The sequence below is a fragment of the Cajanus cajan genome, chromosome 10 (genome assembly GCF_000230855.2).
Source record: "Cajanus cajan strain Asha chromosome 10, NIPB_CcT2T_4, whole genome shotgun sequence".
Lineage (NCBI taxonomy): Eukaryota > Viridiplantae > Streptophyta > Magnoliopsida > Fabales > Fabaceae > Cajanus > Cajanus cajan.
The window spans coordinates 25,572,563-25,585,561 of NC_138526.1; positions in this window are offsets into that span (position 1 = coordinate 25,572,563).

Consider the following 12,999-nt stretch of genomic DNA (forward strand, 5'->3'; position numbering starts at 1 on the left):
TTAGTTTTTCTTTGAATGATATTTTAAAATTATAAGATTCTATATAATACACTAAATACTTATTATTTTCCTTTCTATCCTTATGTTGCAAATTAAATTTTTTTTTGATGTGATGTGATAACTTCATTTCATATTTTATTTTGTACATTACACAACATAAATGTAACATTGTGTTGTATGTTGAATATATGTTGTGTGATGTTTTATTAGGTTCTTATGTACTTATGTTGTTGTATGTGTTTTAAAATTCTAAAGATTTAGAAATTTTTAAGAGTTTAGTTGTTTAGAGTTATTTTAGTTTGAGGTCAAAGTTAACAAAGAACAAGAAAAGGTATATAAGGTTTTTAGAAAACTTGAATTTCGTAAGTTCATTTATCTAAATTGTAAAGAAAAGTTTTAGAGAGATAGATTTTGGAGATAAAGAAGTCCGATCTTTAATTTGATTCTATTAGGTCAAAAGACGACTTTAGACCCCATAGGTTTTCAAGTTTCAATGTCAATTGATGGAAGAGCATGGGCTAAAGGCCCAACCACTAGAGCTATGGCCAGGAGATTACTTGAAGACTTGTCTGCTTTAGAGCTTAGTGGGCCCAATGGGCTTGGTGGGCCTAGGGTGCTTCTCACATGGACCTTACTTGAATAAACACCATGTTTTATTGCATTTCTTAGCATAGGAAGTTACTTTGATATTGGTATTGTATTTTGACCATAGACTAGGGTTCTTTATTTTTGGGCTTGTATTTGGGCCTCATAGGTCTTGGGCTTTTGATACCCAATATTAGGCTCATTCTTCTTCTTGTAATTTTTCCTTTTCATTGTATTCCATTGACTATTGTATTTAGGTCATTAGTATAGGAATTAAGAGGAAAATTCATTAAATAGGATTAGGTCAAACTAGGTTTAATTTGGCTTGCATTTAAGTTACATTTAGAGTCACATGGATGGCGCCACCTTGGCTGCACATGTGTGACCTAAATGTAACCCTAAATTCAAGTTAAATTAAATCCTAATAACACTTAGCATCTATGTGACCGGTGGCATGCATGTGGTGTGAGATTTGAATTCAAATTTTCAAATTTGAATTCAAATCTTGGCGCCACATGTGAACCTTACACATTGGCGCCAAGTAGCTTTATTGGCCGATTCTATAAATGTTTCCCTCCACCCTTCTTGTAATCACTTTGACATATTCATAAATTTGAGAGCCATTGAGCCAAGTTTCTCCCTCAAAGTCACCGTGTGAATTCTCTCTAACCTTAGGAGTTCACCATTGTTCCTTCTCTTTGAAGTGAGCACTCCATTGATCCTTAAGCTTGGATGCTTCCATCCAAGGCCTAGGTCTATCTTCATCCGTGCATCTCTTCCATTCAAGAGCATCTCAATTCGATGTCATCTCCATTGAAGTGGATCCGTGCTTAGGAGGAGCTTAGGAGGAGTTCAATCTTCATTTCTCCTACTATTTCTATCATTTTTGGTATCAGAGCAAGGTCTTCAAGGAGATAAGTGTCTTCATCTTTTTGTGTGTCCGTGTGTCTTGTGTTCTATTTGTTCTAATTTGTCTTCTTGAGTTTTCATTTCGGATCTATTTGTTTTAAAGAAAATTTGTTCCATAGATCCATTGTTTGATTGTTTTGAATTTCTTCCACAATCAACATGTTTAGGACCTTTTTGCTTGTGCTTATATTTTGTTTTCCTTGAGTCTCTCCATTCTTGTATGTGTCCGTGATTGGACTTCATGCATTGCATTAGATTTTGGTTTTGAATCCATGTTTTGTCTTAGAGTTTGTGTTTAGTCCTTATGTGTTTAAGAATTCCTTGAATAGCATGTTGACCTAATTTGTTTTGAGTGCATTATTCATCATTGTTGCTTTCGGTTTGCTTTCTATTGTGCCTACCTATATGTGCTTTTCCTTTTGCCTTATTGAGTTCATAATTTGCTATTAGTTCTAGTGAATTTCTTTAGAGTTAGGTTTCCATTGTGTACTTAAGTTTTCAATTCACTTTCCATTGAAAAATCTTATTAAAATTTGTGTTACTTAAAATTTCAAGTGCTTAATCCTACTTCTAGTGCACTATATTTTTGGATTCAAATTTTTAAAAAAAGTAAAGAGGATGAAAACAGAGGAGAATACAGAGCCTAAAGTTCAAAAGAAAAGTGTACAAAAAGAATCCAACACAAAAACATAAAACTAGTGCACTAGTTTCATCATTTTCACTTGAATTTTTGGTTAACTTGTAGTCTCGGTTTCTATAGCTTGGGATCATAAAAAATTTTGAAACAAAAGGCAAATACCTTCTCTAGAATCTTAATTTGAATATAGAAAAAGAAAGAATAAAAAAAAATAGTTAAAGCAATTTAAAAGGAAAAAGCCGAGAAGTGTACAATCTGAAAATTTCACTACTATTTGGTTTATACTTATCCAATTGCTTTCAAATTTTTTTTGTATTGTTCATCTACTCTAGTACCTATCTAGGAACCTTCCTAACTGAGTGCTAGCTTTATTTGGAGTCTTAATTTTCAGTTTTGCTTATTGAACTTCTTTGAGTCTTGTCATATACACATATTACTCTTCATTTTGGTATAAGCTTTTCAAATTGTGCTTTTGTTGCTTGTCTTGTTTTCTTTCCTTAAAATTCCTGTGCTAGAAGTGGCCTCAAATCCTTGCTTAAGGATCAAGCATTGACTCAACAAAGAGTAGGAAAGTTTTGGACACTAATACCACAAAATTTGACCTAATTTAGTGACCAAACTTTTCCTAAACTTCCTTCACTTGAGTGACCATTCCTTTCACCTTGTGAGCAACCACCATTAATCTCTTTTGTTGTGGTTATTGTGCAGGTCCAGGAGCATCATTATTCAGGGGTTAGTGGCGGATTAAAACATTCACACAAGTGTTAGACATTGGACAACAAAATCCGTCACTAACTTGGTCACCAAAATCTGTCACAAGTGTTAAACCAATTTGTAAAGCTTGGAGGGAGTATTAAGAAGCTGGTCAGGTATATCTAACTCCTTGATAGCCTTCTCACGTGTAGTACTAGTGGAAGTGGCTTGGAAATTTCATATGTTTCAAGCTTCCACTTAGGGTTATACGACTAGCTACTTATCCTTGCTTCTTTAAGTTTCTTGTCCATAATTGTGTTTACTTTGCTGCCCTAATTCGTCTAGACTTGTGTAGTTTTATTTGCTCACGTTTAGTTTAGTCTCATAAACAAACAAATTGTGAAAAGCATACAAAAATTTTTGTGAAAAGTTTGGGGAATTGGAAGTACCACAAAGGAGTTTAGTGATTTCCACTTGAAAAGGCTTGGTTATTAAGTGGCTCTTTGTAGCTCACCTCCCTTGATAGTGCAACTTGTACACTTAGACTTCCAAGTGCTATTTTCATTCCTAGAAAATCCCAAAAATATTTTATAACTTTTTGCATAGCATATAATTTCTTATTGCTTAATCATGAGTCATCATTCTCAAAGTAGTAGTGACTTTGAATCTCCTAAAAGTTTTAAAAGAATTGTTAAGGAGGTTGAAGCATTAAAACTTTGGAAGCATGAAGAGGTACTTCAAAAACAAAAGGAAAAGATTGAAAGAGAAGTACAACTTCTTGCTTTAGAAGAAGAGATACAAAAGATTAAGCAACAAGAAGAAAAACTCTTAAAAAAATACATAAAAGCAAAAGTCAAAAAAGTTCTTCAAAAAGTTCCACTAAGAGTTCTAATGACTCTCAAAGCCAAGAATATGATGGTAGTTTGAATATGGATGCTTTCTACCAACGTAGACCTAGGAGAGTCATTAAGGAACCAAAAGTGAGGGAATCAAGGGTTGATCTCCCTTACTTTCATGGAAAAGAAAATGTGGATGCCTACTTGGATTGGGAGATGAAAGTGGAGCAAATGTTCACTTGTCATCAAGTAGGTGAGGAAAGAAGAGTTCCTTTAGCCACTTGTCATAGCATATAAAATTCTCATTGTTTAATCATGAGTCATATTTCTCCAAGTAGTAGTGACTTTGAATCTCCTAAAAGTTTTAAAAGAATTGTTAAGGAGGTTGAAGCACTAAAACTTTGGAAGCATGAAGAGGTACTTCAAAAAGAAAAAGAAAAGATTCAAAGAGAAGTACAACTTATTTCTTTAGAGGAAGAGATACAAAAGATTAAACAACGAGAAGAAAAACTCTTAAAAAAAATACATAAAAGCAAAAGTCAAAAAAGTTCTTCAAAAAGTTCCACTAAGAGTTCCAATGACTCTCAAAACCAAGAGTATGATGGTAGTTTGAATATGGATGCATACTACCAACCTAAACCTAGGAGAGTCATTAAAGAACCCAAAGTGAGGAAATCAAAGGTTGATCTCCCTTACTTTCATGGAAAAGAAAATGTGGATGCCTACTTAGATTGGGAGATGAAAGTGGAGCAAATCTTCACTTGTCATCAAGTAGGTGAGGAAGGAAAGGTTCCCTTGGCCACCCTAGCTTTCCAAGGACAAACTATGTATTGGTGGACATCCTTGGAGAGAAAGAGAAGACTTCACAATGACCCTCCAATCACTTATTGGAATGAGTTGAGGAGTGCTATTAGAAGAAGGCACATACCTTCTTATTATAGTAGGGAGCTTATGGAAATGCTCCAAAGACTCTAACAAAAAAACATGAGTGTGGATGAGTATAGACAGAAAATGGAGTTATATCTCATGAGGGCTGGGATAAGGGAGGAAGAAAGATTGACCATTGCTAGATTTTTAAGTGGTCTAAATTTTGATATAAGAGATAGAGTTGAGTTACTCCCTTATAGGGACCTTGATGATTTGGTCCAACTTTGTATAAGGGTGGAACAACAAAATTTAAGAAAAAGTTCTTTCAAAGGCAAAACTCAATCTAGCTCTTATATTAAGAAAGACTACAAGAGGGAGGGTCAATATGATTCCTCTAAGAAATTTGGCAAAGGTCTAGAAAAAGAAAAAGAAAAAGAAAAAGAGAAAAATAAAAATGTTGTCACTTCTAGTGGTAAGACTAGTGACATCAAATGCTTTAAGTGTCTTGGGAGAGGCCATATAGCTTCTCAATGCCCCACTAAGAAAGTAATGATTTTGAGAGGGCAAGACATTTATAGTAGTGTTGATGAATCTAGTTCCACTACTTCAAGTGATAATGAAACAAGTGAGGATCGGAAGACCATCCAATTGAAAGTGCATATCCTTGTGATGGTCAACTTCTAATGATTAGAAGGCTTTTAGGAAGCCAACCTCATGAATCTCACCTTTCACAAAGAGAGAATATTTTTCACACAAGGTGTAAATTTTTTGATAAAGCTTGTTCTCTCATTGTGGATAGTGGGTCTTGTTGCAATTGTTGTAGTACAAGGTTGGTGGAGAAGCTTGATCTTACTCCTATTCCCCATTCGAAACCATATCAACTTCATTGGCTTAATAAAGATGGGGATATTATTGTTGATAAACAAGTGAAAGTCAAGTTTTCTATTGGTAACTATGAAGATCAAGTGGTTTGTGACATAGTTCCAATGGAAGCTTGCCATATTTTGTTGGGAAGGCCATGGCAATTTGACAAGAAAACCATGCATAATGGCCTTACCAATGAAATCACTTTCACCCATAAAGAAAAGAAGTTTGTACTTCATCCTTTGTCTCCTTCACAAGTGATAGAGGATCAAGTACAAATGAAAATGAAAAGAGAAGAGGAAAAAAAAATTTGATTAAAAAAAAAACAAAGAAGAAAAGAAGCATAGATCTTCAAAGAAGAAGAAGGAAGAAAAACCTCTTTCAATAGAAGGATTTCAACAAGAAACTCTAAAACAAACTTTATTTGTTGAAAAGCCTTCTTACATTCTTCTTTGTAGAGGTATGCTTCATTGTCATAATTTAACTATTGAACTTAGTTCTTTATCTCCTCAAGTTTCTCAATTATTAAAAGAATTTGATGATATATTCCCTAGTGATGGTCCAAAGGGCCTTCCTCCTTTTAGGGGTATAGAACATCAAATTGATTTTGTGCCTGGGGCTAGTCTACCCAATAGACCAGCCTATAGGACAAATCCTCAAGAAACTAAGGAGATAGAGAACCAAGTCCAAGAGTTATTGGACAAGGGGTGGGTGCAAAAGAGTTTGAGTCCCTATGCTGTGCCTGTATTGTTAGTGCCCAAGAAAGATGGAAAATGGAGAATGTGTTGTGATTGTAGGGCCATTAACAATATCACAATCAAGTACAGGCACCCAATCCCTAGACTTGATGATATGCTTGATGAATTACATGGTGCTACTATATTTTCTAAAATTGATCTTAAGAGTAGTTATCACCAAATAAGAATCAAGGAGGGTGATGAGTGGAAAACTGCTTTTAAAACCAAATTTGGATTGTATGAGTGGCTAGTTATGCCTTTTGGTTTAACTAATGCACCAAGTACATTCATGAGGCTTATGAATCATGTCTTGAGAGAGTGTATAGGTAATTTTGTTGTTGTTTATTTTGATGACATATTAATCTATAGTAGGTCTCAAGATGATCATTTAGGACATCTTAGAGAAGTTTTGATGATCCTTAGGAAAAACCACTTATTTGCAAATCTTGAAAAATGTACTTTTTGTGTGGATCATGTGGTTTTCCTAGGGTTCATTGTAAGCAAAGATGGGGTTCGTGTGGACCCCGAGAAAATCAAAGCCATTCAAGAGTGGCCCAAGCCTAAAAATGTTAGTGAAGTTAGGAGTTTTCATGGATTAGCAAGTTTTTATAGAAGATTTGTGCCTAACTTCTCTAGCATTGCTTTACCCTTGAATGAGCTTGTAAGAAAAGATATTTTATTTGAATGGACTTCAAAGCATGACCAAGCATTTCAACTTCTTAAGGATCAACTTACTAATGCACCCATATTAGCTCTACCAAATTTTGAAAAGACGTTTGAGCTAGAATGTGATGCATCAGGAGTTGGCATAGGGGCTGTGTTATTACAAGGAGGACACCCCATTGCATATTTTAGTGAAAAACTAAAAGGTGCCTCCCTCAATTACCCCACCTATGACAATGAGTTATATGCCTTGGTTAGAGCTTTACAAACTTGGGAACACTATCTAGTGTCCAAAGAGTTTGTCATCCATAGTGACCATGAGTTACTTAAATATTTAAGAGGTCAAGGTAAGTTAAATAAGAGGCATGCCAAATGGTTAGAGTTCCTTGAACAATTTCCATATATTATTAAATTCAAGAAAAGAAAATCAAATATTGTAGCTAATGCTTTATCTAGAAGACATACTTTGCTTGTGTCTCTAGGTACTCAAATTCTTGGATTTGATAATATTAGGGAGTTGTATGAGGAAGATCTTGATTTTGGTGATAATTATAAAAAATGCCAACAAAAAGCTTTTGATGGTTTCTATATGGCTGAGGGGTATTTGTACAAAGAAGGAAGGTTATGTATACCAGAAGGATCCATTAGGAAACTGTCAATTAAAGAGAGTCATGAAGGTGGGATTATGGGGCACTTTGGTGTTGATAAAACCCTTAGTTTGCTAAAAGAAAAATTTTATTGGCCCCATATGCGAAAGGATGTCCAAAGGCATTTTTTTAGATGTTTGGCTTGTTTACAAGCCAAGTCTAAAGTGATGCCTCATGGTACATACACACCTTTACCTGTTGCTTCTTCCCCTTGGGTAGATATTAGCATGGATTTTGTGCTAGGATTACCTAAAACCCAAAGGGGAATGGATTCTATCTTTGTGGTTGTGGACCGTTTTAGTAAAATGGCTCATTTTATTCCATGCCACAAAGTAGATGATGCAAGGCAACATTGCAAAACTCTTCTTTAGAGATGTGGTTAAACTCCATGGACTTCCTAGGACAATAGTTTCAGATAGAGATACTAAGTTCCTAAGCCACTTTTGGCGTGTCTTATGGTCAAGACTAGGAACCAAACTCCTCTTTCAACTACTTGTCATCCTCAAACAGATGGCCAAACAGAGGTAGTTAATAGGTCTCTATCTACTATGCTTAGGGCAATCCTAAAGGGCAATCACAAATCTTGGGATGAGTATTTGCCTCACATTGAATTTGCCTACAATAGGGTAGTTCACAAAACTACCAATATTTCTCCTTTTGAAGCAGTGTATGGGTTTAATCCTTTGACTCCTTTAGACTTGATACCTCTTCCTAATGTTGAACATTTCATTCATAAGGAAGAGGCTTCAAGGGCTGATTTTGTTAAGAAACTTCATGAAAGGATTAAAACTCATATTCAATTTAAAAATGAGAAGTGTGCCCAACAAGGAAGTAAAGGCAAGAAACCTATGATCTTCGAGGAAGGTGATTGGGTTTGGCTTCACTTAAGAAAAGAACGTTTTCCACAACAAAGGAAGTCCAAACTCAGTCCTAGAGGAGATGGTCCCTTTCAGGTCTTACGGCGTATCAATGATAACGCTTATAGACTAGATTTACCCTCTGATTATGGAGTCAGCACTACTTTTAATGTTAGTGATCTCAAACCTTTTGTAGGTGCTAGTGATGATGAGGAAGAGTCTTCAGATTCGAGGACGAATCCTTCTCAAGAGGGAGGGAATGATGGAAGAGCATGGGCTAAAGGCCCAACCACTAGAGCTGTGGCCAGGAGATTACTTGAAGACTTGTCCGCTTCAGAGCTTAGTGGGCCCAATGGGCTTGGTGGGCCTAGGGTGCTTCTCACATGGACCTTACTTGAATAAACATCATGTTTTATTGCATTTCTTAGCATAGGAAGTTACTTTGATATTGGTCTTGTATTTTGACCATAGACTAGGGTTCTTTATTTTTGGGCTTGTATTTGGGCCTCATAGGTCTTGGGCTTTTGATACCCAATATTAGGCTCATTCTTCTTCTTGTAATTTTTCCTTTTTATTGTATTCCATTGACCATTGTATTTAGGTCATTAGTATAGGAATTAAGAGGAAAATTCATTAAATAGGATTAGGTCAAACTAGGTTTAATTTGGCTTGCATTTAAGTTACATTTAGAGTCACATGGATGGCGCCACCTTGGCTGCACATGTGTGACCTAAATGTAACCCTAAATTCAAGTTAAATTAAATCCTAATAACACTTAGCATCTATGTGACCGGTGGCATGCATGTGGTGTGAGATTTGAATTCAAATTTTCAAATTTGAATTCAAATCTTGGCGCCACATGTGAACCTTACACATTGGCGCCAAGTAGCTTTATTGGCAGTTCTATAAATGTTTCCCTCCACCCTTCTTGTAATCACTTTGACATATTCAGAAATTTGAGAGCCATTGAGCCAAGTTTCTCCCACAAAGTCACCGTGTGAATTCTCTCTAAGCTTAGGAGTTCACCATTGTTCCTTCTCTTTGAAGTGAGCACTCCATTGATCCTTAAGCTTGGATGCTTCCATCCAAGGCCTAGGTCTATCTTCATCCGTGCATCTCTTCCATTCAAGAGCATCTCAATTCGGTGTCATCTCCATTGAAGTGGATCCGTGCTTAGGAGGAGCTTAGGAGGAGTTCAATCTTCATTTCTCCTACTACTTCTATCATTAATAAACATAAGTCTTGTTCTAGAGAAAAGCTTGGTAAACAAAGCATTAAGACGAATAGGCATTAAAATAAATTAGTTATCTAGTCAGACAAAACACTTAGTCTGAAAAATACACATTGTAATTTTATATCATCTGATAACTGAATTGTTTGTGTTTGTATAATCCCTTAACAAATTAAATGAACAAAAGTTTTCTCGATACTTGCATTCATTGAAAGAAAAAATAAACATCCTTTGCATTAAAAAAAAAAAAGAACACAACAAATCCCCTAACTCATGCAAAACATCAAATAAAGTTGATCGGGACTACTCTAACCTGACACACATATGCTTACACTTGTTTGGTACCTAAAAGGTGATAATAAATAGTTTGATCAGATAAAGTAGTGACTATTTGGTGAAAGCGTGTAATGCACCAACAAATATTTCTCTCCACAAGGAATGAAGATGAAGATAGACAAAGCAAACCAGTGAGAGATGCTCAAGGATTTACAATGATCATCTTTATTGAAACACTTATATAAGGAAGCATGATGATTTAGAAAGAAGATAGAATTGAACCAACTATTGATCATATTTTTTCTTTTGTAAAATAACTCTGTATTGTATTTGTTGTTTCACGTCTTGAAAGTAAGACAAAAAACAACATTGTTAGTTTTTATCTAACTATAACTTAGTGTTATTACTTTGAGCCTGGAGAGACTTAACTGTAAAAGAATATTTGGTGTTAAATCCTAAAGAAGCTTTGTGTCAAAAGAATACTTTTGTTAAAGTCTAGAAAGGCTTTGTATTGAAAGAATACTTAAGTAATTACTTGAAGAGCAAGTCAAATAACACTTAGGTTTGAGCTAGAAGTGACTTGAAAAAAGAATATTTGTATCTATGTATAAGATAGTGGAACTTGATTTGGTTGGATCAAGAATTGGACGTAGTCTTAGTGGTTGAAAAAAATCAATATAAAAATCCTTTGTGTTTAGTCTCTTAACTATTCGTCTACACTTCTTCGTAAAGTTACTACTTTACTATTTTTGAAAAGTGTGAATTTTGATTGACACTATTCAACCCCTTTCTAGCATCTCTTTTTTTCTCTGCATATTCCATAGAAAATCTTTTTTTTTTCCTTAAAGGCTAGACTGAGTAGCTAAAGTAAAAATTTAATTTGAGGAGCTAGAATTATATAAAGAAGTTATTGTACAACAAGTTTTGTAGTTTGCCATTCTTCCTTTTTTTTCCTTGATTTTAGAAGTAATTAAAGTCAAGGAAGCTTATAATTGTGATCATTCTTAAGTTATTTATGTTTATTTTAGTGTTTTCTTACCCATTTGGTGGTAATCTGAGTTTAATATATAATGTTGAAGTTAGATGTAAGGGTTTTGGTTGAAGAAGTTGGGTTTTCATTTGATTTAAGATGTATGAAGGTTGCATGTTATGTATGTGTTAATTTCTAAGTTGTATATGAAGTGAGTAAAAGAAGAAAATGAGTTGTATATGTACATCATGTTGTGTGTTAGTTGGATTTGAAGTGAGATGGCAAGTTCCACGGTGGAACTTTGCCTCTAGCCCAAAGAGATGCAAGTTGTGCGCCATTCAAGCATAGCTGATTCACAACTGCCTAGAATCATATTTCCCCCCAACGACAAAAGCGTTGCCTAGTGAGAAAATAGTTTTGTGTGTAGCCTCACCCAACATGACATAGTGCATCCGATGAGAGAACCCAAGGGAGTTAAGCTCCTTCAGTGAGCTAAGGCCACCCAATGGTGACCTCTAGTGAAATTTATTTGCTAAACAAGAAGGCCCATAAATTTTTTCCTTGTTGAGTGAGAATAGCTCGCCCAATGATGAGCTCTTAAGAGCTTTTCTCATCCAACTAGATCCTTATTTTGTAACTTGTTATCTTTTGTGTTTCCATAAGTAATATTTGATGTAGGTTGATAATAGATGAACCTTATGCATAATATGTTGCTTTATGATGATGAAATCATGTTGTATAAAGTTGAGTTGATTTATGTTGAGTGGGTTATACTTTCAATTATTATTATTAGTATGTTGAATGAGAAGTTGTTGCCTATATGTTGTAACTAAAGTTGAATTATATTGTGTTGATTAATGCACGATACATGTTGTTGAGTTGTAAATTTGAACTTGTGACTAGAAGATGATGAGTTGTTTTATAAGTGGAAATATCCCATAATGTGGATATAAATTTCTACGAGCTTGAAGTTGAAAATCCTTCAAAAAGTAAGTTGTCTTCTAGAGTGGAAAGTCGCTTTCAAAAGCTATTTCCTCTAGGTTCTTAGTTGATATAGTATGAGGGTCATGTTGAACCATACCTTATGAGTAACCAATAGAGTAAGGCATGAAGTTGATGGCTAAAATTTCTAACAAAGTGTTGGACAGGTGTGCATTATTTTGAGGATAGTCAACGACTTAATTCCATATAGGCTTACTTGATTCATATTAATGTTGTGGTAGGCCATACCCAAATTATTCTATTTTTTATAGTAGTATTGGACTTTCCTAATTTAAGTGTCGATATTTGAGGAATTATTTCTACGTTGAATATGAATTGGTATCCAACCTAAGTTTCTTTGATCTAGATTATACATCTTTCTACATTGTTAGTTCAATAGAGTTAAGCCACTTAAATTGCTCATCTGTGTTGTAAGGATCTCTTAATTGAAATGCGTGATGATGCATAAAGTTGTTAAGTTGAATGTTATATTGTAAAGTTGCTTAGTTGTGTTCTATGTTGTAAAGTTGTATTCTAAGTTGATGAAAATTGTATATAAAGTTGATAAGTTGATTTTCTATGTTGCTTGATGTTGAGTTGTTGTTGTTTATGATTAGTTGAAGTAGATGGTGTTTATATATAGTTAGTTTACTAATTTCTATGTTATTTGTTGAATTTTTTAACACAAAGTTACCCATACTTTTTCAAGTGTTAGTCTGCTATGATCATACTTGATTAGAGATTAAGTTAGAATTACACTGGAGGGTGAACACGATGGTTCAACATATAGGAGGTGGCATTTTGTGGAGGATATTCCAACACAGATTTGTTTAAATGTTTAATTAGCACTTACAGTTTCATTGTTTTCTAGTATTGATATTTGTACATATATATGTTTGTATGTACAAACACTAGTGCGAAAAATATTTTTAAAATCAGTTAAAAAAGAACCAATTTTAAAAATGATGCGGTTGTATTTTGGTAAATAATGTCAATGCTTTTAATGAACATTGTATGTTGAACATATAAATTTTGTAGTTGTAATTATTGTAAGTATTTGAAATATTTTTAATTTTGTTTTGTTCTTTTTTTCTACCTTTATTTCTAACCATGTAGACTTTTCCATAAATTAAGTGTGGATAAGGGGTAGAATCACATGCATATATGGATTTCTGGAACCTTAATTCATCAAAGAAGGCGAGAACAAGACCATAGAAACCCATACATTCATTTAGAATTGGATGTT